The 25994-nt window shown below is 51.9% G+C and overlaps 1 protein-coding gene and 1 long non-coding RNA gene across 2 annotated transcripts in view; one reads left to right on the plus strand and one right to left on the minus strand.

The window, feature by feature from the left end:
- Positions 1 to 19069: 19069 nt before the first annotated feature.
- Positions 19070 to 23388, minus strand: LOC109439100 (uncharacterized). Its single transcript, XR_012493176.2, has 3 exons — positions 21615 to 23388; positions 21081 to 21333; positions 19070 to 20770 (listed from the first exon to the last, which is right to left on the minus strand). It is a non-coding gene; the product is annotated as an uncharacterized LOC109439100 (long non-coding RNA).
- Positions 23389 to 24864: 1476 nt separating this feature from the next.
- Positions 24865 to 25994, plus strand: part of EMP2 (epithelial membrane protein 2) — a 33600-nt gene continuing 32470 nt past the window's right edge. The window contains exon 1 of the mRNA XM_019719311.3: positions 24865 to 25018. The gene's annotated coding sequence lies outside the window, so the exon portion shown is untranslated. The remainder of the gene's footprint in view (positions 25019 to 25994) is intronic.

The raw sequence follows: 25994 nt of genomic DNA on the forward strand, positions 1-25994 counted from the left end.
AACCCACCCTCACACACTCTGGTCCTTGCTACGCCTCCAGCTCACTCACAGCCCTTTCTTCCCCTTCCTCTGGGAAGCCAGGGCCCCTTCTCATCTGTTGTTCAGCTCGGACCCTGACCCATTCAGCCTCTCAGTCATTAGTCCTGAACAATCACTTTGCAAACACAGCTTGTGGGCCCAGAGTTGGGGAAGGCTGTGTCCCAACCATACGAAGGCAGGATGGAAATCTCCATCTTCGCAAGCACCTTGCTTGCCTTGCTGGGCTCCCCATACCTGGTGGAAGTGAGCCAGGAGACAGGCTCTCTGGTTGAGCCTCCAGACCCAGAGACTCAGAGTGGGCTGAATGGGGCTCCTTCTGTGACAGAACGTACCCTTTCTGCTTTGACTGATAATATGGCAGCAGTAATAACAGCAAATATTTACCAAGTGCTTACTCCATGCTTACTTTGCAAAATTAATTTGTTTGCTCTTCGCAGCAATCCTTTGAGGAAGGGACTGTTATTATCTCTATTTTACAGATGAGGAAACTGAGCTGCTGCAGTCACTTGCCCAGGGCCACTGCTTGAGCTGCTGAAATACAGGAGAAAGGGAACCTTTTGCTGAGTACAGACTAGGAAAGCTACCTCTGGCTTGGAAATAGTTATACCATCAGTTTCTGGTCAAATGCTTCATAAAAATTAAAGGGCCCAAGCTGGCATCTCCAGTTTTTCCACAGAAAGCTTAGACATTTAGAAATTAGATGCAATATTTAAATTGAAAGATTTATAGAAAAATCTGGCTCCTGGCTCCCTCTTGGGAAATTAGAAATGCTGGCTCCCTGGGCCCATGTTCCCACACGGCAGCAGTTGCCCAGGCAGACCAGCTGCTGGAAGGGGACATCTACCCTTTCTGGTTACACTGGCTGGGTCCCGCACTCATGGTGGCTGTTTGTCCCGGTTTTGGGGGCATTGAGTTTGCCCCCGCTAGATAACATAGCCATGGAATGCAGTGTTAGAAAGTCCTTTAAAAATTGACTTCGATGCCACATACATGGAAACTGAGTCCCAGGAAGGCAACTGCCCAGGCTCACATACCATGTTTCCCCAAAAATAAGACTGGGTCTTATATTAATTTTTCCTCCAAAAGGTGCATTAGTGCTTATGTTCAGGGGATGTCGTCCTGAAAACCCATGCTAGGGCTTATTTTCTGGTTAGGTCTTATTTTCAGGGAAACACAGTAGCTGAGTACACAAAATCTATGCATTTTTGTATGTGAAATGTCATTGTCTCTAAATATCACTTGGGGAAGTAGTAAAAATGCAGATTCTTGGGCCCCATCCCCAGAGGTTCTGATTCGGTATGTCTTCCCTGAGGTCAAGAATCTATGTTCTAACAAACATTCCTCCACGACACACACACACACACACACACACACACACACACACACACACACACGGGATCCCCTCACTGGTGGTGCTTGGATCATACATGGAGAAACACTGCTTTAGTCCCTGAGCACTCAGACTAACTGGATGGCACACTAGCAAACAGCCCTGAACCAGAGTCCACAGCCCGAGATTTTATCCTTGGTCCTGAGTGGCCACGACAAATCCATATTCAGCGTATTGAATGTGAACGTCTCCCAACACCGAGACCATACACAAGGCTTTTCTTCCCAGAGCACCTCGTCAGGGCTCACACAGCTGCATTTCAGGGCCTGGAAGCTTTAAGGACTCCTCAGCCCCTCCCCGTCCATCCTCACCCTCGCTACCTGCCCCACCCCCACCTATAGCTGAAGGCGCCAGGTCTGTGTGGAACCTGTTTCACTGCTCATTGTGCAGGTTTGGATGAAACAGACTCTGAGGTGGGACTTTAGAGGAGGGAACCTGGGTGCAGGCCACTCCAACCCCTTAGGACACAGAGGGCTGGTTGTGATCACATGAAGGCTTGCAGATAAGCGGTCAGACTTACCAGCCTGCTCCACTGGCAGCTGGGGTGTGGCCGCGTAGACAGGCAGGGAAAGAGAGTTGTCCTGTTCACACTGCATTTACGAAGAATCACATTGGATGTGTGAGTGGAGGGGTCCCAAATTGCAAGCTCCCTGAGAGGTGGGGCAGGGCTGTTGCACACAGGGGGCAGGTCTGGGCCACCAGCTGGAGAGGAGAACTGAAGATACCATAGGGCCACCTCTCTGCAACCCTTCTCTTGTTCTGGCTGCTCTTCATGCACAGGTATAAATCCCACCACAAATAAATTACATTTGTTCTGCTCTTCAGGGCTACAGACCCACGTTGTGCCTAATTCCAATCCTCATGGAAACATCTTGGGAGAGAGACTATAGTTCGCCCCATGTCGTAGGTGAGGAAACGGAGGCCCAGCGCTCATGAGGGGCCCTGCAGAGGGTGGCTGCTGGATTTTTAATTAAGGGAACCAAGATTCTTTGATGTCTCAGTGAGTTGATTTTCCCCCCAAGACTCCTTCTCTTCCTCTGACTCCCAGCATCGGGCAAAACTCCCTGTGTGTCCCAGGAGGTTTAGGTAGTTTTGAACCTTAGCGTAAAAGACTTAGCAGTCCAGGTGTTAGCTGCAATGCCCAATATGGGGGGGCTCATGAGCCTCACATGGCCACTGAGCCCCTGAAAAGTGACTAGTGCAAATCGAGATGTGCTCCAAATGTACAATACACACCGGCTTTTGAAGACTTAGTACAAAAAAAAAAAAAAAAAAAGCAAAACATCTTAATTGATATGTTTTATCTTGATTGCATGCTGAAATAATATTGAGGATCTATTAGGTTGAAGAAAATATAATATTAACATTAATTTCACCTGTTTCTCCATTTTTTTTTTAATATGGCTACTGGAAAATACAAAATTACCTATGTGGCTCCCATTTTATTTCTGTTGGATAGCATTTCAATCACTTTCTTCCCAGAAGGCCCCGAGCTCCTTATGCAAAGTGTCCTAATTGTACCGTAGCCACCTTTATGTTACCGTCACAGGGAGGAAGAGATGGGTAACGCATCTTCACTGACCTGCAGAGCCCAGGTCGGCAAAACGTCACTAGCATTTCCTCCTTCACCCTGATTTCCTCTTTGTGGGCATAACCATAGCAATTGTAAAAACTGGAACTGTAGTAGTCGCTCAGGGTTGCTGTAACAAGTCATCACCATCTGGGTGGCTTAAAACAACAGCAGTTGATTCTCTCACAGCCCTGGAAGTCAGACGTCCAAAGTCAAGGTGGTGGCAGGGTGGGTTCCTTCTGGAGCCCGTGAGGGAGAATGTGTCTCTCGTTTCTGGTGGTGCCCTGCCATCCTTGGTGTTCCTTGGCTTGCCGCTGCTTCATTCCAATCTCTGCTTTTGTCATCACATGGCCTTTCCCCCTGAGTGTTTCTGTGTCCACATTTCCTTTATAAGGACACGACTCATTGGATTAGGAGCCAGTGAGACTTGGTCTTCATTACCAACAAATTACATCTGTAAAGACCCTATTTCCAAATAAGATTACATTCTGAGGATCTAGGTGGGACCTATTCGACTAGGGCAAAAGAGGTCTTCTTACAGGTGACCTGTTTGGGTGAATAAAATAGGCAAACGGGGAGAAGCAGCACCGTGGGTGAGGCTCCTGACATGGGTTTATGCCAGTTCTTTCCGTGACCAATGGGTCACTCTTAGAATGTCTGGGAGGCCAGTCCTGCCCCAGAATGGCTGTGTGGGGGCAGCCCCCAGGAACGGAAAGTTGGGAGACTAAACGGTGCCTTTTTGGGTCTGCCAGGTACTGGATTCTAAGACCTGCCCTCAAAAGTCCCCCATGGCTTGACCGTGAATATGGGAACTTGTTACAGCAACCCTAAGAGACTACTACAGTTCCAGTTTTTACAATTGCTATGGTTATGCACACAAAGAGGAAATCAGGGTAAAGGAGAAAATGCTAGTGACGTTTTTCTGGCTTGGGCTCTGCAGGTCAGTGAAGATGCAGGGCTGGCTGTGTCTCTGAATAGCTCAGCCGCAGGGATCCCAGATCCACTCTAGTACCGTTAGTCAGCCATCTTGGGCTGGGGACGTGCACCTGGTGGGGCTCCTCAGAGCCTCTCAGTCTCCAAACTCCCCATGGGGACAGGGGCTGCTCCCAGCTGCAGGAGCCCCGCCAGCTAACAGGTGTTATTTCCATGCCAGACTCAGAGAATGGGGTCCTGGTTTTCTCTGGGGCTGGTGTAACTAAGGCTGACCCTGGGACCTGCTGTGCCCCAGGGGCTCCTGTGCTTCTTAAGGAAGAGGGAAAGCTCAGAGAGGCAGAGGACACAGTCCCCAAACCGTGCAGCTGGACACCTCAGCTACAAGGAAGACCCAGGCAGAGTTGAACTGATGTCCCCTCCATTTCCCACCGAGGCTGTCGGGGTATTTATTCCTCACGACAGCCCTGGGAGGGAGATGCTATTGTCTCCATAAGTTCATGAAAGGTCTTGGTTGCAAGTAGTAGAACCCACTCTGGCTAATTTATGCAGAAAAGGGTTTAGGTTGCATTCTGAATTCAGGCTGGGGAGACAGAAAACTGGGATTGTATGGTCGATCGCTAGAGATAACACGTCCTACCGGGGTGCTCTAGCAAACATGCAGCTGCCCTAGTAGCAGAGCTCCTGCAGACACGAGCCCAGCGGTGTAGACCACAAAGATCCAGTTGGCTCTGCCACCATGTTCACCAAAAGCAAAGACGGTGCCCGAGTTGACGACCTCCCTACCCTATTTGCGTGGATGTCTTATGTGGCTGCATCTGGTTTATGATTCAAGTTTGGGGTCCTAGATACAAGGGGGCTGTGAAACTGACTTCTGACTTCTGCCTTAGCGAGTACGGGCTCAGATCATGGGCGTTTCCCCAGAGACAAAAAGGTGATTCGAAGATGATGGGCAGTCGTGAGTATGAGAAATGCCCCAACACTCCACTTAACAGATGAGAAAACAGAGGCACAGAGAGTTTGAGTGACTTGCCCAAGGCAACTCAGCTAGAAATGGTGGCGGTTGGCTTCAAATCCAGGCTGTCTAGCTATAGAGCAAGATCTCACGTGGACAGGGAGGATTTGGAGAGGCAGGGACAGGAGCGGGGAGAGTTCATGGCAGGTGGAGAGACCTGTGTCATCATCAAAGGCCCAGAAGGACGGACGACGGCTGCTTGGAGGAGGACCCAGCATACTTCACATCCTGCTAAAGCAAAGCGCAAGGAGAGATGGCTGGGAGCCTGGGCAGCGAGCGCCCATGAAGTCCCACCGCATGACACCCACCTGGTTACTCGATTCCATCGCCCAGAGTGGCCACGTGCCTGGGTTGGGGTCTCCAACATAGCAAATCATGAAGGGGGCGGAGGCTCCCTGGGTGGCCTGCTCCCATCGCTCAGCCAGCCCCCTGTCCCCTGGCAGACCCCAGCAGGCCTCTCGGAGCTGGAGGTTCTTGGAGTCAGGTTGACATTGATGGTAAACAGAGACATTCCAAACCTGGAGGAATTGGAACAATGTGGCCACCACGGGCTGAGGGCTAGGAGGTGACGCCGGACAGGGCAGGGTTCCATCCAGGCCCAGCTGCAGACCCGGCATGGCCTCGGCAAACACTCCGAGTGCCTACTGTGTGCAAGACGTAGAAGGAGAGGCATTCCTGAGCTCCCTGCCCAGAAACCGTGGCAGCCGGCCCACGGGCTGCGGGGTCAGCCCCTCTTGAAGGAGTGGGAGAGTTTCGATGAGATCTCCTCTTCTCTGCGTCTCAGGCTCCTTGAGAGCTCAGGGAGGGGCTGGGTGGGGCAATCAGAGCTGCCATCTCCCTGAACGCGGGGCAGGGACGGTATCGCCACCCCGCCCCTGTCAGCAGGGCCTGCCGCCCAGAGGACTGAAGCCAGCTGTCCCCGGGCTGAGCCCAGGGCCGAGAGGTCCTCTGACCCTGCTTTCATATCATTAGAACGAATTCCTCTTGAACTGGAGTCTGAACCACAAGGTACAAGACAAACATCTCGAGAGAAGTTTAAGGACTCCAGGCCACAGTGGTACTGGTGGTGCCAAGCGCAGAGTAGGGCAGAACTCTCCCTCCTCTGGAGAAGGTTCCTCTGAATTGTGGGAGGGTCCAGGAGATAGATTCTGGGCTGGGGAAGTGCCCCAGCACCCAGCCCTGCCGTCCTGCCTCTTGCTGTTTTCTTCTGATTCCCGCCCTGGCTCTCGTCTGTCCTCCTGTCTGGGGCACACAGCCCGAGTACGTCAGGGTCTTACCTTGCTGGTCTCCCCATCACTCCAGCGCCCAGCCTCTGCCCGGGTGCCTGGGGCCTTGAGCAGCCATACCCACCCAGCCGTCCGCTCATTGGTGTGTCTGGAGCAGTGCCACGCGCTCATGAAGTGCATGGGATGTAGGATTTAGAAATCTTCACAGCGTTAGCCACCGCCGTGACATGCAGGCACGTGATGATTTCTATTGCATGTTAGGAAAGTATGGGTCCCTGATGAAAATCAAAACCAGGCAAACAAACGGGTCCTTCACTGCAAATGGTGTGACAAGCACTGAGCTCCAGGAATCAGAGCAGGAAAAAGATGCGCCAGGATACTGTCAGAGGGCTGGCGGCCTCTTCTCCTTCCCTTTGTGTCTCTGAGCTCAGATCCCTGGCAGTATGTGGGGGGGGGCCTTCAAAGCTTCCCTGAGGGGCAGGGGGTGGGCGTGGCTCTGCTGAAGTCTGGGGGACTCTGTCCGCTGAGCCCTGAGCTGCAGGGCAGGACGCAGAGGGGACATCCAGCCCCTCTTTACCAGTACCCCTCCCTCTGCAGCCTCCTGGGTGCCTCGCTGAGACGCATTCATTCCCACGGATTTGCCCCAGGCGCTGCTTTAGGCCCCAGATTGACAGGCCGGGGACCTCCTGCAGCTGGTGTTCTCAGCGCTGCGTGGGCAGTGTGGCGCTTAGAGGGTGATTTCAAGGTGGGAATAAAACAGGTCGATGTGCTAGGGAGCCGATGGGGTGGGCTTGGGGAGTGCAGCATATTTAATGGGGGACAATATGCCATCCACAGGAAAGGGTGGTGGGATTTTAGACAGCTTAACAAGGCACAGGGGGTCTTCCCAGAGACCATGAAGGAAAGAGGAGGACAAAGAGGAGGGAGGAAGGAGACAAAGCAGTGTGCCTCAGGGGACTCAGCTCTGCCCAAGTGCAAAGTCGGCCTGGCCTCTGCTTGCTTGCTGCCTCTGTGAGGAGAGCAACAGGCAGGGCAAGATCGTCCCCCTCACCTGCTCCCAACCTCCCAAGTGCAAGAGGAGGCGAGGTCCTGCCCACAAGGGTCTTATATCCTACGGGCCCCCAAATCTCACCCCAGGCATGGTGGCACCGGTCTATGGAATGGTGTTACCGGTCTGTGTCAAGTGTCCCCAACTCCTGCCCTCGCCATCCCTCCTGCCTGCAGATCACGGCATTCGTGAGCTCCTCTCCACGCCACGAGCCCACGTGAGTTCTGAGATGCACGGAGACAGCGATGGGCTGGCCATGCTCCATGCCCACCTGTTCGCACCCATCCCCTGGGCTGGTCTGTCCCCTGGCCTCCAGCCTCACCCTCATTCTCTCTCCTTGGAATTTGCCTCCTTTGCGGGTGCCCTGGGAAAGCCTGGTTCTGAGGGCTGAGGGCCAGGACTCTGCAGCTCCTTCTTAGGCTATAGCAAGTGTATTGGTTTTCTGTGGTGCGTAACAAATTCCCACAAACTTCGCAGCATTAAACAACACACATGTATCGGCTCCGAGTTCTGTAGGTCAGAAGTCCAGACGCAACGGGGCTGAGTTCTCTGCTCTGGACATCAGGAGGCTGAAATCAGGCTTTTATCTGCAGGCTCTGCGGAGAATCTGCTTCCAGGCTCTCCACTTGGTTTGTTGGCAGAATTCAGTTCCTTTTGGCTGTTGTTCGAGGTCCCCATTCAATGCTGGCTGTCAGCGGGGCTGCTCTCTGTTCCTCGTGATAGCTACCTGCCTTCTCACGTGGCTCCTCCATCTTCAAAGCAGGCAGCAGCTCACTGAGTCCGTCTCAGGCCACCAGCTGGACAAAACTGCTTCTAATGGGCTCGTGTGATTAGATTAGGCCCACCTTGACAATGGCCCTTCCGATGAAATCAAAGACAACTGATAAATTCCTTTTGCCACGTAAGGTAACGGAACCACAGGAGTGACAGCTCCTACAGTCACAGGCCCCCCCCATATCTAAAGGGGGGATCATACAAGGACTAGGGTCACCGGGGGCCATTCTTTTATTCTTCACAGAAGCTGGTCCCAGATGTGCCAGGCAGACCCCATCTGAGACCTCCACCATCAGGGCACGCTGTGCCAACCTGGCCATCTGGAGTCTTGGTTCTAAGCTCTGTTTTTGCCACTAGCTGGCTATGTGATCTTGGGCCAGTCACCTTTCTTTGGGCCTCAGTCTTCCTACCTGTACATTGGGGAGATTGGACTATCAGAGGGTCTCCACTGTGACTGCCTTTTAGAGTAAACTGGGGGAGCTTTTCAAAACTATAGTGCCTGTACCCCATCCTCAGGGACCCTCAGTGGCTTAATCAGTCCAGGGTGGGGCCCAGACAAGGGTTCATTACAACACCTGCCCAGGAGATGGACACCATAAGTCAGGGCTAAGAAACACAGAATTAGAAACTTCCCAAAGCACAGGTTTTCACCCTCTCTGCACATTAAGATCCCCTGGGAAGATTTTTTTCTTTTAAAGACCAGTGCCCAGGCCCCACCCCAGAGCCCAATTGAGTTGGCTGGAGGTGAGGTCCCAGCAGCAGCATCTTTTAACAGCTCCCCAGGGGTGGCTAATGTTCAGTCAGGTGATTATAATTCCTGACATCCTGTGTTCTCCCCCAGGCCACCTGGTGGGATGGGGACAAGGAAATGCCAAAGGGAAGGAGGAAGCAGGGACACAGGCAGGCCTGCATTCTGGGTCAGCCCCAGACTCCTCCGTGGCACTGATTTTCCTCCTGAGCCCACTTCACAGGACCAAGGATTAAAAGCCATCATGTCCCTGAGAGCTTAGTGCAGGGCTCAGCAAATGGCCTCAAACCCAAACTCTTGGAAGCTCCATGGGGCAAAGGGCGGCAGATGTGAACTGATCAGACCTCCACCGCCCTGAGAAGGCCTCTGGATTCCTCTGCCACTGGGATCTTAGCCCTGGAAACAGGCCCCCCACCCCGCTCCACCCCCAGCGTGGCCCTGCTTCCTTCTGCACCATTTCCTTCCAAACAAAGGGCTTCCCCTTTGGGAGGTTATCAGTGTACAGCCCAGGGTGGGCAGGGCCGGATTTCTGCGCTGGGCTCTCACAGGACCTGGGAAGGACCAGAGGATGGGGCCCGGGTGGGGCTGCGTGGGCCTGGGTGGGGCTGCGTGACCCCAGGCTGATCTGGGAAGAGAGCTGCAGGCAGGGCTGCTTTAGCTCTAGCTGTCTGCTCAGGGCACCCCAGATGTAGGGAGTTCTCTTGCCCTTTGACAATAATGCAGCCTTGCAAACAGGGACCAGCCAGCGGGCCATGCTCTTCAATTGGTCTTGCCCAGGTGCCTGCCTACATGCCCTATAGGAAGGAGTGGTCTCTCCAAACTCACCATTTCTCAAGAACTTCACAACTGCTCTCTCCCCTTCCAGCCTTATCCCCTTTAACTTGTTTTCCTCACAGTAGCCAGAGTGACTTTCAGAAAACATGAGTTGAATCGATCATCCCCTGCTTGAACTGTTCACGGGCTTCCTGCTGCCTCGAAGATCAAATTCAAGCTCCAGCCACAACCTGTGAGCGCTGCTTAATGTGATCCCCGCCCTGCCTCTCTGATGCCTCCTCTCCCTCTTGCTCTTTCTGGTCACAACAGCCTCCTCCTTTTCCTCAAGCACACTGAGCTCCTTCCTACCCCAGGGCCTTTGCACTTGCTACTTACCCCACTATGTGAAATACTCTTCCTGTGGCTGGTAATTCTTCTCTTCTGCCTGTCACCCTTCCAACAGACCTTCCTAGATCGTCCTGCCGAAAACCTCAGCCCCTCCCCCCATCACTGTCTCTGTGTTTCTTCCCAACACTTACCACTGTTAAAAGTGTCTTGTTTATTGATTTGGTTTTTTTCTTCCTGGCCTGTCTTTATCCCTAGCAAGTAAACTCCTTTTTTAGTTTACTTGCTGGCCTGTTTACTGCGAGTTCCTGGGCTGGGAAAATGCTCAATAAGTGTTGACTGAGTAAATGAAGAGAAGAAATTGACAAAGTTTCAAAGCATGAAGTGTGTACACAGCACTGTAGGGTTTAGAAATGCATATATCACCATCCCAAATGGAATACATGCCAAGGATTGTACTAAGTGCTTGAAGTATATGAACTCAATCTTCCAGCCACCCTAGGAGGTGGGGAGTAGTGGTACTGTTCATGTTTTACAGATGAGAAAATGAAGGCACAGAGAGGTTAAGTGACCTGACCAAAGTCACACAGCTGGTCCAACCCAAGCATAGTGGTCTTTCTATGAAATGTTGTCTATGGGGAAATGTAAGGTATGATACAAACTGCTTAGCTGGGTTGGTTGCACAAGACAGAGAAAATTCATTTCATTACACCCCCACATGGGTGTAATAAGGCTGCAGAGGGCAGAGGGCGGGGGAACAAGGGATTCCCTCACAAACCCTAAAAACAGCAGAATCCTGTGGTGAGATAAATTACAAGCCCCACTGCTTCCTGCCACCTTAGACTCAGTTTCCCCATTTCCAAAGTGCAAAGGGGATGGGATGGTCTTGGGCATCTCTCCCTATTTTATGATTCTCTTAAGTGACAAATGAATGCCACCAACAGATGTCACACAAACTCCATGATGGGGGGCAGGGGAGATGACACTGAGTGGTACGCAGACAGCAGGGAACCATATGAGGATGTAGGTCAGCACGTGGGAGCTGCAGTGGAGCGGAGGGCACAGCTGTCATTCCTCTGGCACAGTGTCCAGACCCCCTTCCTCTGCAAGCAGCAGCCCACTCTCCTGTGGGAACCACCCCCTGGCCTCGCATGCAGAAGCAGGGGAGCAGAGCTTCCCCTCCAGCCCCCTACTGGGGTTTGGGCTCACTTCCCCCAGTTGTGAGTCAGGTCACCCCAACACCAGGGAATCCCCGTTCCTAGCTTCCAGGAAGGAGTGTTTGCTTTGCTTCTTTGTCAGCAACACAAAGCCTTTGAACACCTGGACCCGAGGCACCTGGGCGGTGGGAGGATGAGAGGACAGGCGGCAGGCGAGCCGGGTCCTGCTGTGCGCCCGTCCAAACGGATCCGGCTGGCATGTGGGTGGTGCAGTCCGACTGGTTGGGTGAGTACAGGGTGTGGGCTGGCAAGGGTGCCAGGCAGTGAGTTGTGACACCCCCACCCTGGAGCCAGGGAGGCATTCTAGGGAGACAGCTGGCCTCCCAGCATCTCTCCAGCCCCAGTCAGCGCTGACTCTGGGTTTGGGATCATCAGCTCAAGAGATCCAAAGATGCCCCGGCATCCTCCCAGGAGCCAGGGAAGTGCTGGGCCGAGGTCACTTAAGCAGGGCTTCCTGAGGGTACCTCACCACCTCATGGTGGAGGGCAAGCAGGAAGCTTTCCCGGCCTGGAATGGAGAAGAGTTGAGTATGGTTGTTAACAGTCTCAAGCCACAAAGACCTTTGAGTCTTGGCTCTACCACCTACTTAATGAGCCTGTCTGAGCCTCGGTTTCCTCATCTGTAAAATGGGGATCCTAGTACCTACATCCTCATGTTGTGAGGATTAAATGAGCTAGGGCATGTAAGGGGACTAGCACTTAGTACAAGCTCAATAAAATCAGCATAAGGAAAAGGAGGAGCTTAGAGGGGAAATACAGAGGACACTCTTGCTTTTTCTCCTGGCAGAGTTTCACTTTCCTTGCCTAAGAAATGCAGAAACGGGCCCCACCCCTCTGGACCCTTCCAGTTCTCTGTCCTGTCTCTTTAGAAAGCTGGTGGATAATAGCTCCAGAAAGAGTTAATGCTGATTGTAGCTAAACTGATAATGCCTCAATGGGGTTCCCCATCTAAGAACATTTACATTTTAATCAGTGACAGCTTGAGAAGCCAAAGGAATGTTTTCTGGACAGCCCAGGGTGTGGTGGGGGAAAGAGAGGGGGATTTGGGCTTGGGGGCTTCCTGGGTTCTCATATGTCTCCAGAGGGCATTTGTATCCAGCTCTGAGTGTATTAGATGAGTGGGCACTAGACACAGTTGGAAAGAGGAAAGACAGGAGACAGTAAAGCCACCTAACACGTTTTCTTGGGGATCCTGTGACCTCCTCTGGGGGGTGGCTGCAAAGGAGCAAGATCAACAGATGTGCCAGGAAAAGGTCTGGGGGCCGCGCATGGGAAGAGTCTCCAAGAGTCGCCCTCTCTTCCTCTGTGTCTTCATCACCTAGATTTGTTCCAGAACGAGGCTCCCTGAACTTGGTCCGCTCAGTACCGCCTTCATCGTCACCGTCCTTTCAGCAGCTCTTACCTGTATTATTATTTCAAAGGTTGTTCAACTGTGGTTTGTGGGCCAAATTTGATTCCATGTCTGCTTTTGTAAAGAAAGTTTTATTGGAGCATAGCCATGCCCATTCACTTGTGGATCAACTTTAGAACTGAATAGCTGCGACAGAGCCCGAAAGTATTTTCTATCTGGCCCTTTACAGGAAAAGTTTGCTGACCCTTGATTTTACTTCATTTAAAAAACAAAAAAATCAACTTGTGTTTTTGACTTAAACTTATTTAAATGAAACTTCATCACTGCTATACATTGAAAACTAGGCGCCCTAGCTATGAATAGAAGGGCACTAGAAAAATAAATGTGATGAGAGCAAAACAATGTTTTCCAGTTTTACCTCGATGCGCTTGCCGAACCAAACTTCTGAGTTGAGGCCTGAGTGCTCTTTCTTTAGAATGGATATTATTCTCTCATTCATTCAACAGATTATTGAGCACCTACTATGTGCTATGCATTATAATGACTTGCCCTCGTGGGGCCTACTGGGTGCAAAGTACTGTTCTAAGCATTTCATGTGTGTGAACTTGTTAAACTCTCTATAGCTCTATGAGGTAGGTAGCATCATCCCCTTTAACCAGATGGGCAAACTGAGGCACAGAGAGGTTGGGAAATTTGTGAAAGTTTCCACAATTAGGGAGGTTGTTATGGGCTAAATTGTATCCACCCCAAAATTCATATGTTATGTCCTAAACCCAGTGTCTCCGAATGTGACCGTATTTGGAGATGGGGTCTTTGGAGGGGTAATTAAGGTTGAGCTGAGGTCAGCAGGGTGGGTGGTATCCAATATGACTGACATCCTTATATGAAGAAGAGATTAGGATACAGACATGTACAGAGGGAAGATGAGGTGAACACACGGGGAGGAGACAACCATCGACAAGCCACGAAGAGAGGCCTCAGAAGAAACCGACCCCGGTGACACCTTGATCTTGGACTTGGAGCCCCTGAACTGTGAGACCATCTATTGTTGTTGTTCGAGCTGCCAGTCTGTGCTCCTTTGCTATGGTGGCTGATGAGCCACAGCGGTGCAGACAGAGCCTGGATGTGGACCCAAGTACCCTGGAGTTCCTGTCATAACCAACAAGCTGTACCTGTAGGTGTTACAGGCCTCCTAACACCCAGCTGACTCTCCTTGTGGTCATCAGAGAATAGCATTCTTCATAATCCACTGTGATTCATTCCATGGCCATGTATCGCCAGAAACCATCTTCAGAGCTGCCAGGGGGTACGTCCCTTGCTCTGGGAAACATTACCCTGACCAGTTAGGATCAGCCAGCATCCATGGCACCCCATGGGTCCATTGATGCCCAGCGGTCGGCTCTCCCAGACCTTTGCCGGACAGCTGAGTGTCTTCAGTTTCCCCAGGCCAGTGCTCGCTTCTACTGATCTCCTTGGACCTGACCACCCTGTGACCTCACGGTGTAGGGCGAGGCTTCTCAGTTTACTGTGTAAGCACACCTTCCTTCGGGGGTCCTGTTAAAATGCAGATTCTGAGTCAGTAGGTGTGGGCGGGGCCTGCGATGCTGCCATTTCAACAGCCTCCTGCGTGATGTCCACGTTGCTGGCAGGGATGGAGTGGGGTTCAGGAGCTGGCTCATGCGGAGGCTTCACAGACGTTGTGGGTTCGCCATACGTCAGAACCTGGTGGTTGGAGAGTACCCTTGGAAGTGGGAGCATTTAGACGCTGTCATGCAGGGTGTCATGCAGGGTCTCAGCTCCCGCTCCCCACATAAGAACGCAGGACATGGTGAGGCCAAAAAGGAACACCCAGGAGCGATAGGTAGGGGAGTCATACCATTATAGTCTCGCTGGCAGCTGGGCTAGAGACACAGGAAGCAGGAGCCACATTATCCGCAACCTGCTGTCCACTTCTCTCTGCCAACCAACGTCACTTGCTGTCTGCAATCCGCTGTGCTAACTGCAATCTGCTCTTGCTAGCTCAGCCACCATCTTCTTACTAGTCCCCATTTTCTGCTAGCTTAGCCACGGCAGTTATATTCATGCCAGTGGCTCACTGGGTACAGCTGATGGCCACCTAGCCACAGCTGATGGCCATTCGATCAGTTGATGGCCATTTACTACCGAGTGAGCACCTTTCCACGCAACGGCGAGAACCTGGAAACTGCACTCCTGGCTCTGTCCCCACAGATGCCATTTCAAGAAAAAAAATAAAACCTCCTTACTCAATCTTTCACCAAAGGCTCATTTGCCAGCTTTATGGCCCCCACCTCTGGGATCCGCCATGAAGGGGCCCTTGGATAAGCGACAGGACCATCATCTAATACACTTTTATACTCCGGGAGCCAGGAGGAAGCCTGGCATAGCTTCTTCAGTGCCCTGTGGAACTGGGGCGAGCGAGGAGGACCCTGTAACTGCATGGGGACGGGACGAACTAAAACTGCTGAGTGCTCAGGACCTTCTCTTCCAGGGAGCTTACATTCTGAGCTCTGACACTCCAGCTTCCAGTCCGCTGCGTGATCCTGGACAAGACTCGGGCATCCAACTCCGTCTTGAAGGATCCCCCACCTCCAAGCTTCAAAGACACCTCTTCAGAGAGACCTTTCCCCTTTGATCCCTCTGACTATTCTGTTTCCGACCACTCCCTCTCCAAGTCTGTTGTGTGTCTTACAAAGCTTTTTAAATATCATGATCACTGATATTTTTTCACTTCCTTAATCACCGTTGCCACAACTTGTCATTATGTTTGTTTTCTTTACTTATTTATCTCATGGCTCCTCGATCAAATTGTACTCTCCACTGGGTGGGGGAACCGCGTCATTTTCATTCATGCATATTTCATTCAGTTGCCTGCACGAGTCTGGGTCCTGGCCCTTGGGGGGCCCTTGTTAATAGTTGCTGGATGAAGAAATAAGGACAGCAGTTCTTCTAAACTTTAAAATGCATGTGATTTACTTGGAGATTTTGTGAAAATGCACATTCTGATTCAGTACGTCTGGGTAGAGCCTGAGAATCTGCATGTTTCGCAGGTTCCCAGGGGATGGTGACGCTGCTGGTCTATGGACCACACCTTAGGTGGTCGTGGCCGAGGGAATCTGTCCTACTCGGCAGCCAGTCCCACCATCCACTGGCCCCGCTCTCATTGCTTACTACCTAGGAGAGGGTGCAAGCTTTTCAGAAACAAGGAAGGGATATAAGAAAGGATCAACAGAGAAGGAGAACCGATTGCAGGAGCACAGAATGAGTGGTGCTCCAGGAGCCCGGCTGAGCAGAGCACACTGGGGCATCACGGCCCACATGCCCAGGCTTCTCTAGGACTGGGGGAGAGGGGTGCTGGGGGAGACGGGTGCTGAATGAGGATGGTCCCACCCTGCCTGCCCACAGCGGCTCTCCCAGCAAGAAAATGGGCTATTCCAGGCCTGGAAGAGTTAACCTTTGCCTCTCTAGCTTGTCTCCATTCTCAGTGCCAAGTTCACTGTGCACGCAGGAAACACACCTGGACTGGTTCTTCCAGTGGTGGGTGCTTCACATTGCCTCGGTGACAACATCTGTCCCCCCCACCCAAGGACGCACATAAAGCCCTCTCTAGCAGCAGAGATGTACCTGAAGGACGGGGTACTTCAGCTGAGCTGACGACACTGTCCAGGGGCCCACCTCTGTGGGAAGGTAAGCTGGCCCTCCAACAGCCACGATAACAGCTCACCACGTGCTCAGGGTGTCAGGAGGCTCAGTGACGATGAACACGTTTGGTTAAAGGACTAATGCAGCGTTTCTCCAAGTGTGGTCCACACACCACAGGCATCAGAATCACTTTGCAGTTGGGCGTGGGGACAGAGCTGATTGCACATGCAGAGTCCTGGGCTCCAGCCCAGACCTGTGGTTCTAGCCCCTCTGGAAGCGGCGCCCAGGAATCCGCATGGTTCATAGGTTCTCCAGGTGACTGCTGTGCTTTCACCTTTTACAATCTCTGGGCTCGTATGTTTGCTTCTTCCTCAGTCTGTATAGTGTTTAATATCCTTTTGTGGCATCTCTATTGTGTGCATGTCTTTGATCGTCAGCTGCCTGATGTCCGTTTGGAAGCCAGATAGAGGAGATACAGGAGGCTTCATACACAACTAGGTGCCCCAGGGAACCACTCCTGCCCTTTGATGCTCTTCTTGCTAACGAAGCCACCAGAAAAGTGCAGCCCACACAGCTGCTCAATGACCCTTCTTTGAATTCAGCCAACTGGTCGCCGAGTCCAGCCCATCCCCACTCTTTAGGACACATCTGCATCCTCAGACCCTCCAGTGGACCAAACCGTGCCCTGCACACGTGGCCCCCAGGAAAGTGTCCGTTTCATCTGAACCCCACACACTTCAGACCTCTGTACCATGTTATGTTCTTTATACATCTCCCCGAAGGGACTTCTGGGTCTCCTTTGGGTTGTTCTTCTCCAAGACCTGTGTCCTTCCAAAGTCTGAGTGGAATCTTGGATCCAAAGTTACTATCATTTTTCACTTCCTAAATTCTCTGCCTGAGACCAGGCTTGCCCTCCTCAACCTTCTCCAAGCAGCAGTCACACCCTGTTGCTACCTTTTTGTTTGTTTATGCGACTTTATTAAAGGACACTAAACCATTTATTAGCAGAGTGGCAACTTGCATCATTTACTCAGTGCTAAATTAAACAGTGTATTGGAAGCTAGATTAACTGACAGCTCCAGGCCTCCTAACAATTTAAATGAGATTTACAAAACGTCTGAGACCCTGTTTTGGAACGCAAAGGGTGTTTGACTTCCAGATTCCATTCTCTGTGGCACAAGAACAGGTCATTCCTTTGTTGACACACATAAAATACGTCACATTTTCTGCTCTGCTGATGCTATAAATGCAATACCAGCCCGCCGACCATATCAGGTTATGAGCATAAAGGATGCCGTGTAACCTCAAAACTCTACCCGTGGAAGGCGCAAACAGGAATGGCCGCTGCTAGGATAATGCTGCTTCCTGTCATGTGACAGGTGAGCGTCCATCTCCCTCCCCCTCAGACGATGTCTTCAGCTTCTTAGAGCCATGAGGGCCTGTGCACCCCACCACCTAGAATGAAGCCCCCAGCCCCACCTGAGCCCCACCGCCTTCCCCAACCTCATCCTCTGTCCCCTTTCTAGCCACTGGCTTCTTCCAGACCCTCCTACCCACCACATACCACCCCCCAAAAAGGTGTTTGAACCAAGTGCTGTTTCCTCCACCTGGGCCTCTCCCTTCCCTCTGGCCAAGCCAACGCCTCCTTCAGGCCTCAGGCCTCGTTCCCTCCCCGAAGTCTCTGCCTGGCTCAGACCCCCCACTGCAGGCTCACCCAGCTCCCTTCTCCACACGGAGTTGAGTGATTCCTTCATTAATCCATTCTAGTGAGGGTGATGTGATTGTGCCTCTGTTCCCTGGGACAGTTCCTATTAATGATGATTGTCCCCCTGCAATTATGAATAGCACCCTCTTTCCCTCTCACAAGTCTCCTACTCCGGATTATATGGCCATTGCAATGGGAGTCCGCCCCCCCCCGGCTGGAAGATCCATGAGGACACCAGCTGTGTTTCTGCTCATCACTGCCCAGCGCCTGGCTCCAGAGAACTTGACTGCTTGTGGCCTCGCCTTGAAAGTCACAGAGCATCACCATATTCTCTCGGTCGACTGGACGCCAGTCCATGAGCCTAGGCTCTCAGTGAGCAGAGTGTCAAAGAACTGGCAGGCATCTTTCAGACCAGCACACATCTCCAAGGACCTGCATTTCATTCACTCATTCTTTCATCAAATATTTATTGATTCCAGTACTCCCATCTCGTCACATCGTTTGCAGATGACACAAGTTTCTAGCTGAGAGCTCGAGGGATGCCACCGACAGACTGTTCACTTGCCTGGCCTGGGATGGCACTTGCCTGAGGAAGGGACATTTTTCTTCCTGTTCACGAAGATGCTGTCTGTATGCCAAGCTGTGTGCGCTGAGAGGACACCTTTCTCTAAATCATCCGTTCAGAAAGGGCACCTTCTCTCATGTTCATACAGGCACTGTGAAGACTAATGGAAATGCTGACGGATCACCTACTATGTGTCAGACATCGGTGACAGGGCCACGGGCAAGACAGAGGTGGACTCTACTCTCAGGGAGCTTGTGTTCTATCGGGGAATGAAGACAATGAGTAAGAAAGCACATGAATAAAAGATTTTACAATATAATTACCGATTGGAAACAGTACCAGTGGGACAAAAGCCCTTCTGCCGAGCACCTTCCCCGAGCTGGTTGCCAGAGACAGAGGCCAGAGTCTGGAGGGCGAGGCAGTGTTACCCAGGACATGCAGGGGAGGGATAAACAGCAAACAGAAACGAGCTGTGTCCGAAAGGACTTGAATCCCACAGAAGGAGGGAATTCCAGACTATTGGGTGTAAGGACTTTGAAATCAAGAGTGTCATTTGCCTAGAATGCCTTCAATACCTCTGGCCTGTGACCATGGGGACAGACAAGAATTTCTAAGTCTTAGCCCCTCCTCCCTGCCCTGTCATTCTTTGAATTTTGAACTGTGGGACCGAGGGGGTGGGGGGGGGGGAGAGAGAGAAAGAGAGAGAGAGAGAGCGAGAGAGAGAGAGAGAGAGAGAGAGAGAGAGAGAGAGAGAGAGAGACTTCCAGTGGAAAGAGAAGACATCCCTCCCCATACCCCAAGACCCATAAGGATTTGCCGGTTTAGCCTGAGTCCTGAGGTTGGGGTTGCCCGACTAGGCCAAGGGTCAGTGAGCTCGGGGCTGTTTCCATGATCTGATAGCCTAAGAGACAACCCACATGCACAGAGATACCCAGGGATCTTGGGAAACCAAACCAGACCAAGGCCGTATCTGTGTCAAGCAGAGCAGTGAGGACTGACCAGTGTCGGTTAGTAAGTGCCATGAGATCGAGGGTTTTTTGACACGTTTGTTCACTGCTTCACTCACGCAGTGTCTGGCACATGGGAGAGTCACACTAGATATACGTTAAATGAGTCATGGGGAAAATGTTATTTCCCCGAGCGTGTAGTAGGGAGGCAGGGAGGGAGGGGAGGATTTGGGGGGACAAATGAAAAATATCTAGGAAAGCACAAAGGAGGCTGTCGTGGGCGGAAGGAATAGTACTGATGATTGTGTCCTGGGACATTATCCCTCACAGGGACTTCTCCTCCTTTCCCGTTTCAGAGTTAAACTGTACTCCACTCTTTTCGGAAAATGAGCCAAGAGCACTGGCCTCTACTCGCCTTGCCACGCTGGCAAACACCTGGGGACTTTCTCCTGCAACTTGCCAAGAACATCTCATGGTTCTCGGGGGCTCCAGACGTCTGGATGGTGATAACCCCGGTAGGAGCAAATTCCCCTGCTTCCTGTTCTTTCTCACTGTATTTTGGGGAAACTGAAATCTGGGAGAACTCTGAAGCTCTGTGCCTATGGTGCCAAACCTGATGAAAATCGGGAGCTACCGTAAGCAGCCAGATGTTTGGGGTCACCATGGCAAACATTTCTAGCACGGGAAACACCCTGACAGAACCCCTGAGGTTGGTTCTACTCAGTACGCTCGCCTTCGTTACGTGTGTTACCTTTAAAAGACATGAAAGTCGGCTGTCGGATCATTATGGGCTGTATCTCCAGAGGTCTGGGGATCCTGTGGCCGTTGGCTTTGGTGATTAGTGTGGTAAACTCTTGTACTTGCAGGAAGTTTCGCGACAGGGAGAAGCGATGCGACCCAGAGCTCCCAGCTTTACGTGGGAGGACACCAGGGCTTTTTCTCTGCTGGAAACCGTTGTCTCTGTCCCACCCCCAGCCCAGTCTGTGGAGGTGGGCGGCAAAGAGGAAATGGTCTCAAGAGACACCATACTTCTCAGGTCCCACTGTAGGAATTCAGGTTTCTAGAGTCTTCGTGCAGCAGGCACTGGGGCTTTCCCCGCTGTCTCTCTTATGGCAGGATGGGCAGCCAGCAGGGCCGTGTCTACATGTGCTGATGGCAGGGCCTTTGCTTTGGAGGATCCTGCCTCACATCTGGAAGAGGAGCCCAGAGAACAGGTTGCGTATGAGGCTTTTGAGTGTGTTTGCTCTATTCCTACATCCAGAAGCATTTAGTGCTGTAAAGCCAAGTTCAAAGATAGAGATGAAGTGACTTGCCAGCATAGCATGGCTAGTGGGAGATTTTTTTGCTGCTTGGCTTCATGACTTGCTTTGCCAATGAAATATGAGCCTGCAGAAACTTTTGATAGCCAGTGTGTGGTTCATCCTCTTAACTTCCCACTTCCCCGAGACCAGCGTGGTCTATACAGGGGCTGCTCCATCGGCCTGCCTCCTAAAGTAAAGATGATATGGGCACATGGTCACAATCAACCCATAATGGACACACAATATGAGCAAGACAGATCAACATTGGTTATAAGCCAGAGAAATTTGTTACCGCGGCAGAAGCTCGCCTATTGGGACTAATACAAAGGCTACAACTAGAACCAGCCCCTCCTAATCTCAGTCAGTGGAGATTCGTTTTTTTGTTTGCGAATAGTTAGCTATTGCTGTGTAACAAATTACTCCAGGATTTAGTAGCTTAAAGCAACACACATTTGTTATCACAGGTTTTGTGGGTCAGGAATCTGGGCGTGGCTTACCTGGGTCCTCTGTCTCGGGGCCGCTCACAAGACTTCCGCTGAAGTTTAGGCTGGAGCTGGGGTCTCATCTGAGGCTCAGCTGGGGAAGGAGCTGCTTCCAAACTCATGGTCGTTGGCGGCATTGGGGTCCTGAGGGGGGCTGCTGGACTGAAGGCCTCAGTTCCTGGCTGGCTGTTGGCCAGAGGGCTTCCTTCCCTTCTTTGCCACATGGGGCTCTCTAACATGGCAGCTCACTTCACGAAAGCATGCAGGCCTAGAAGGCAATAGAGTCTGCTAACGACGCAGAAGTCTCAGTTTTTATAACCTAATCATGGAAGTGACATCCGTCATTTCTGCCTCCTTCTGTTCATTAAGAGCACGCCATTATGTGCAGCCCAGTCTCAAGGGGAGGGGAGCCCACACGGGGGTGGACACTAGGAGGCAGGATCATAGGGGGGCCATCTTAGCAGCCCATTCAATTTGTTGTCAAAGGAAATGGCTATTGAATAGAAGGGAGTAAAACCGCTAGCACCTGTCAAGATTAAACCAACTCACCAACCAAAAGCAGCTTTCAGTGGCTGAACCACATTTGCATTTGATCCATCTCAATCCTGACTTTGTGGATTTCGATCATGTTTTCTTTGAGCTCTCCGTCCTTCTTGGTGAGAGTCTGCGTCTTCTTCTCCATCACATATTCTGCTACAGCTCCAAGTTCTGTTAGGTTAAGGTTGGGACCAGATTTGCCCCCAGGCATGGACACCCCTAGTCATTCACTCTTTCTAAGAACAGGAAACGGGCAACAGGAGCAGGTTGCAAGAAACTGGCAGAACCTTAAACGGTTCAAGCCAGGAAGGACACAAGAGATTACTGCATTCTCAATGCCCTTCTCAACCCACCCCAAACAGCGCCCCCAACCAGGCTTCTCCTGGCCTTCAGATGTCTTCCTTACAGTTCTTTCTCTCTCTCCCCGTGTAAGATGATCCTTTTAGCAACCAGTTACTACTGTAAAACAAACCACCATGTTGCCTCAGTGACATGTAGCAATAGATATGCATTTCTCTCTCATTCACGTGTCTGCAGCTTGGCTGGAGCAGCTCTGTCCCAAATGGAAGATCTGCAGGTCACCTAGGGTAGCTCAGATCCCCGTCTTTCATTTTTCTGGGGCCAGTGGGCTACCAGAGGTATTATTCCACTTATGGCAATGACAAAAGCACAAAAAGGCAAGCCCTACCGCCCAAGCACATTCCCAGCCTGTGCATATATCAAGTCTGCTAATGTCTCATTGGCCAAAGCCAGTCACATGGCCTAGCTCAAGGTCAAAGGGGGAAGGATGCTCCAATCACCTACATCTGGAGTGTGAATATATACATTACTATGGAGGGTGAAGAACTGGGACCAGAATTCAATTGAACACTCTTTCTTTTTCCCCACACAATGTTGAGGTTTCAAGCTTATTATGAACCACCAGGAGGGGGATACAAGCAGTTAGAGGGCAGATTTCTGCCTTGAATCTTACTGAAGAGACAGGTGTATATTTAAAGAGAGAAAACTAAGAGGCACACCTAGCAGGTGAATGACACAGGGAGGTGGGGCTCTGGAGAGGGTTTTAAAACAAGAGAGAGTGGCAATCCATCCATTCCTTTCTCTGGGTCCTGGAAAGGCAAATGGTGTCTGGCCAGGTTCTTCCCAGGGTGGGGCACGCCCCACCAGCAGGCACGCAGGAGGTGGTTTTAGGTGACAGAAGGAGAAGGCATCGCCTAGTTTTGAATCACAGACTGAGAATGCAATTCCCTTTCCCGGTGATCTTGGCAATAGTTCTGATTACAAGAAGGAGAAAGTCTCCTGGGCTGGCGTGTCTCTAACACGCTCTTACACCTGCTGCTGTCCCTTTTTAATTGATCCTAAATGTCAAGTTCACGGCCTCTTGCAGGCAACGGTATCTGGCTAGAATGTAATAACACCGTTTTCTTTGGGTCATGTTTAGATTTGTAAGTTTGTCTTCTATTTCTGGTAGATGGCACTGGTTTCCTGTTTACCATAATGATATGGGGCTTCCTTTTAAAATAAATAGAATTAAATAAACAGAGTTGATTTAAAGGAAAATATTACATGAATGCTAATTCAGGTGGTGTGTGGATATGGCAGAAATAATGGCTTGACCATTTGGTAAAAAACTCTGTAATGGCAAGAGGAGAGTGGGCTTTGCAGCAGTGGGTGTGGGTTCAAATCCATGTTCCATCTCTCACACAAGGCCTTTGTGCAAGTTTCTTAGCTAGTAGCTTCTCAGAGCCTCAGTTTCTTCGTGAGCTATTGTGTTACATTGATGGTAATGTTTGTAAAGTAACTGGTACATAGTAAATGCTCAGCAAATGGCAGGACTGCTCCAGCTCCCACCCACCCCCGGATTATCCACTGTGGGAGAGCCTTGTGGGTGTTCTGTCCTCCAGGTGGCCATGGAGAGGCAGGGGCCTCCATCCCTGCTGGTGTCTGGGCCTCGCCTGGCCCTCGGCTATAGCAGCCAGATCCCTCTCTCCGCCTCCTTTATATGGGCCCCTGCCTCAGTTCAAATGAACACCTTTCTGCCCCCTCTCCAGCCCTACAAAGAATCTCTCGTTTGGGAGATGTATGTCTTGATTAGCCACGGAATTTCAGAATTAAAAGAGATGTGACACGGGAGACACTGGACCAACTGGGAACCTCAGGACCTGAAGGGGTAGGGTGGCCCTTTGGAGGGGGTCTCAAATCTCCTAAGGATCTCGAATGTAGACCCAGGAGTCTGTCCCCTTACAGAGTTCCTAACAGGATTCAAAAAAGACAGGTATCAGAAAAGTTAAACATCGCATCCCAGCTGGTCCAGATACTGAGTAATAAATTAGTATTTCTTCAAAACATTCCTAATTCTCTTCTTAGTGGCACAAATCTACTGCCTTATTTTTTGGTTGTGTGCAACTATCATTAACCTGATGAAACCTTAAAAATATACTGTAATATGTTGTGGCCCTGTTTTGGAATTTCTTTAATTTTTTAGACACTGAAGTCTCCTCTCCTTCCCCTCCCTCCCTACCCACATGGGGCTCAGACCCCTCTGGCCGCCTTCTACGTCCCCCTCAAAGCCTCCAGGGCAGAGTAGCCTTCTCAGTTTCCAGATGGGGAAACGGAGGCTGGAAAGAAAGGCAGTTCCTTGTACTTATATGTCATATCCAGGGACAGTAAATTCCAGGACTGTGGGTTCAAAGGTATTTACCACTTCCCACCAAGACTGGGTTCCTGGTTGCCCCGACACTTCCCACCAAGGCCAGGACTCTTTATCAGAGAAAGTAACAGTAGCTAATGTTTACTGAGCACTTACTATGTGCCAGGCACTGTGCATGCAACAACCCAAGGAAAGTGGTCCTATGTGACTTCCATTTCCAGAAGAGGAAACTGAGGCAGGAAAGATTAAGGACAAGATCACAAAATTAAGAGCCAGAGAAGGGGTCCTAATACAGAGATTCCAGAACCCAGTTCTTAACCTTTACCCTAGGGAAGAGAAGAAGGGAGGACAGGGAAGGCGGGCGAGCTGGGAACCTGTAAGGGCGCGCGCCGCGAAGGGAGGCGTCCAGCTCCGTGGAGTTTCCTTCCCATTTCTCCCGCTTTCCCCAGCTGCGCTACCGACTCCGCCCTAAACTTGGCGGCGCAGCGCTGGGAGGCGGGCTAGGGCTGGGGGCGCTTCCCAGGCTCTGGCTTTTCCCTCCTGAGCACCCCACCCGCCTCCAGCGGCCCCTCCCACTCCGCTCTCCTGGCTCCTGACATCACGCCCCGGGAGGCGGGATCCGGGAAAGCAGGGGAGCGTGGGGAGGAGGCTCCGCACCGCCGAGAGGGAGGAGGGAGGGCGCGCAGTCCCAGCCCAGAGCTTCAAAACAGCCCGGTGGCCTCGCCTTGCGCCCCAGCCCATCGGTCGGTCCAGCCGCCAACGCCGGGTGAGTTGGGCTCGCGCTCCGGGTCCGCGCGCACACGTCGGGGGGGCTCCAGGCAGCGTGCGCCGGGGCAGCGGGGGCACGGGCCCTGTACGTGCTGGACCCAGGGGGTTCCCTGCAATTTGTCGGGGGCAGAGAGGAGCCCCTCTCTGTCGAAAATCCGCCGTTCGTCCGCCAAATTACGAGGGCGCAGACTTTCCGCCGGTGCCGCGCTCGCTTGGGACCCCGAATTCCGCCTCCCCACACAAGGGATAGCGTCCTTCGCCTTGTGCGCCGGGACGGGCGGGAAAAGTTTGGGGAGGAGTTAGGGCGTCTCCCTTCGCCCCCGCCAACTTCACTACGGGGCTCTCGGAGGCCAGGGCAGCCACCTCGTCGCATGAGGGTCCCCGGCGCTTCGGCGCACTGCTCCCGGCCTCACCGAGCGGACGGGACTGGCGGCGCCCTGGCTGGGTCAGTGGGTCATTCCGAGCAGCGCACACTTCTCTGCCGGGGCGGTGTCTCCTTTGCGCCCCCCAGCGGCAAGGAGCGACTTTTTTAGGTCGGGGGCGGTGTAGGAGCCTCAAGGCGCTGGTGGGTTGAGGTCTCTCCCTTCCCCACTTTGGTGGGACTTGCGGGGCTTTGAGGGTCCCACCCATCCGTTCCAAAGAAAGAGGGAACTAGAGCTCAGGGTGTGGACTCTCCCAAATCCAGGATGCTAAATACACTCAGAGGAGGTCCTAATTGGGGGCTGACGTGGGGATCTCATAAATGGGGGCTGCTCTGGGGCACCTGGACCTGAGGGAGACCCCACAGAGCATAGCCGGCCCTCCAAGTCACAGAACCGTCTCCTTACTCTGGAACAAGATTGACATCCCAGTTTCAAGTTTGGGGAAAGGGACACTGCCCCTCCCAAGCTCCAAAGATGTGTGTGTGTGTGTGTGTGTGGGGGGACCTTTTAATTTATCTGTGTCTAACGTGCAGAGACCAGCTTGAAAAGTGA

This window comes from Rhinolophus sinicus, chromosome 10, assembly GCF_057876585.1.
Source record: "Rhinolophus sinicus isolate RSI-liver-muscle chromosome 10, RSI-T2T, whole genome shotgun sequence".
Taxonomy (NCBI): Eukaryota; Metazoa; Chordata; class Mammalia; order Chiroptera; family Rhinolophidae; genus Rhinolophus; species Rhinolophus sinicus.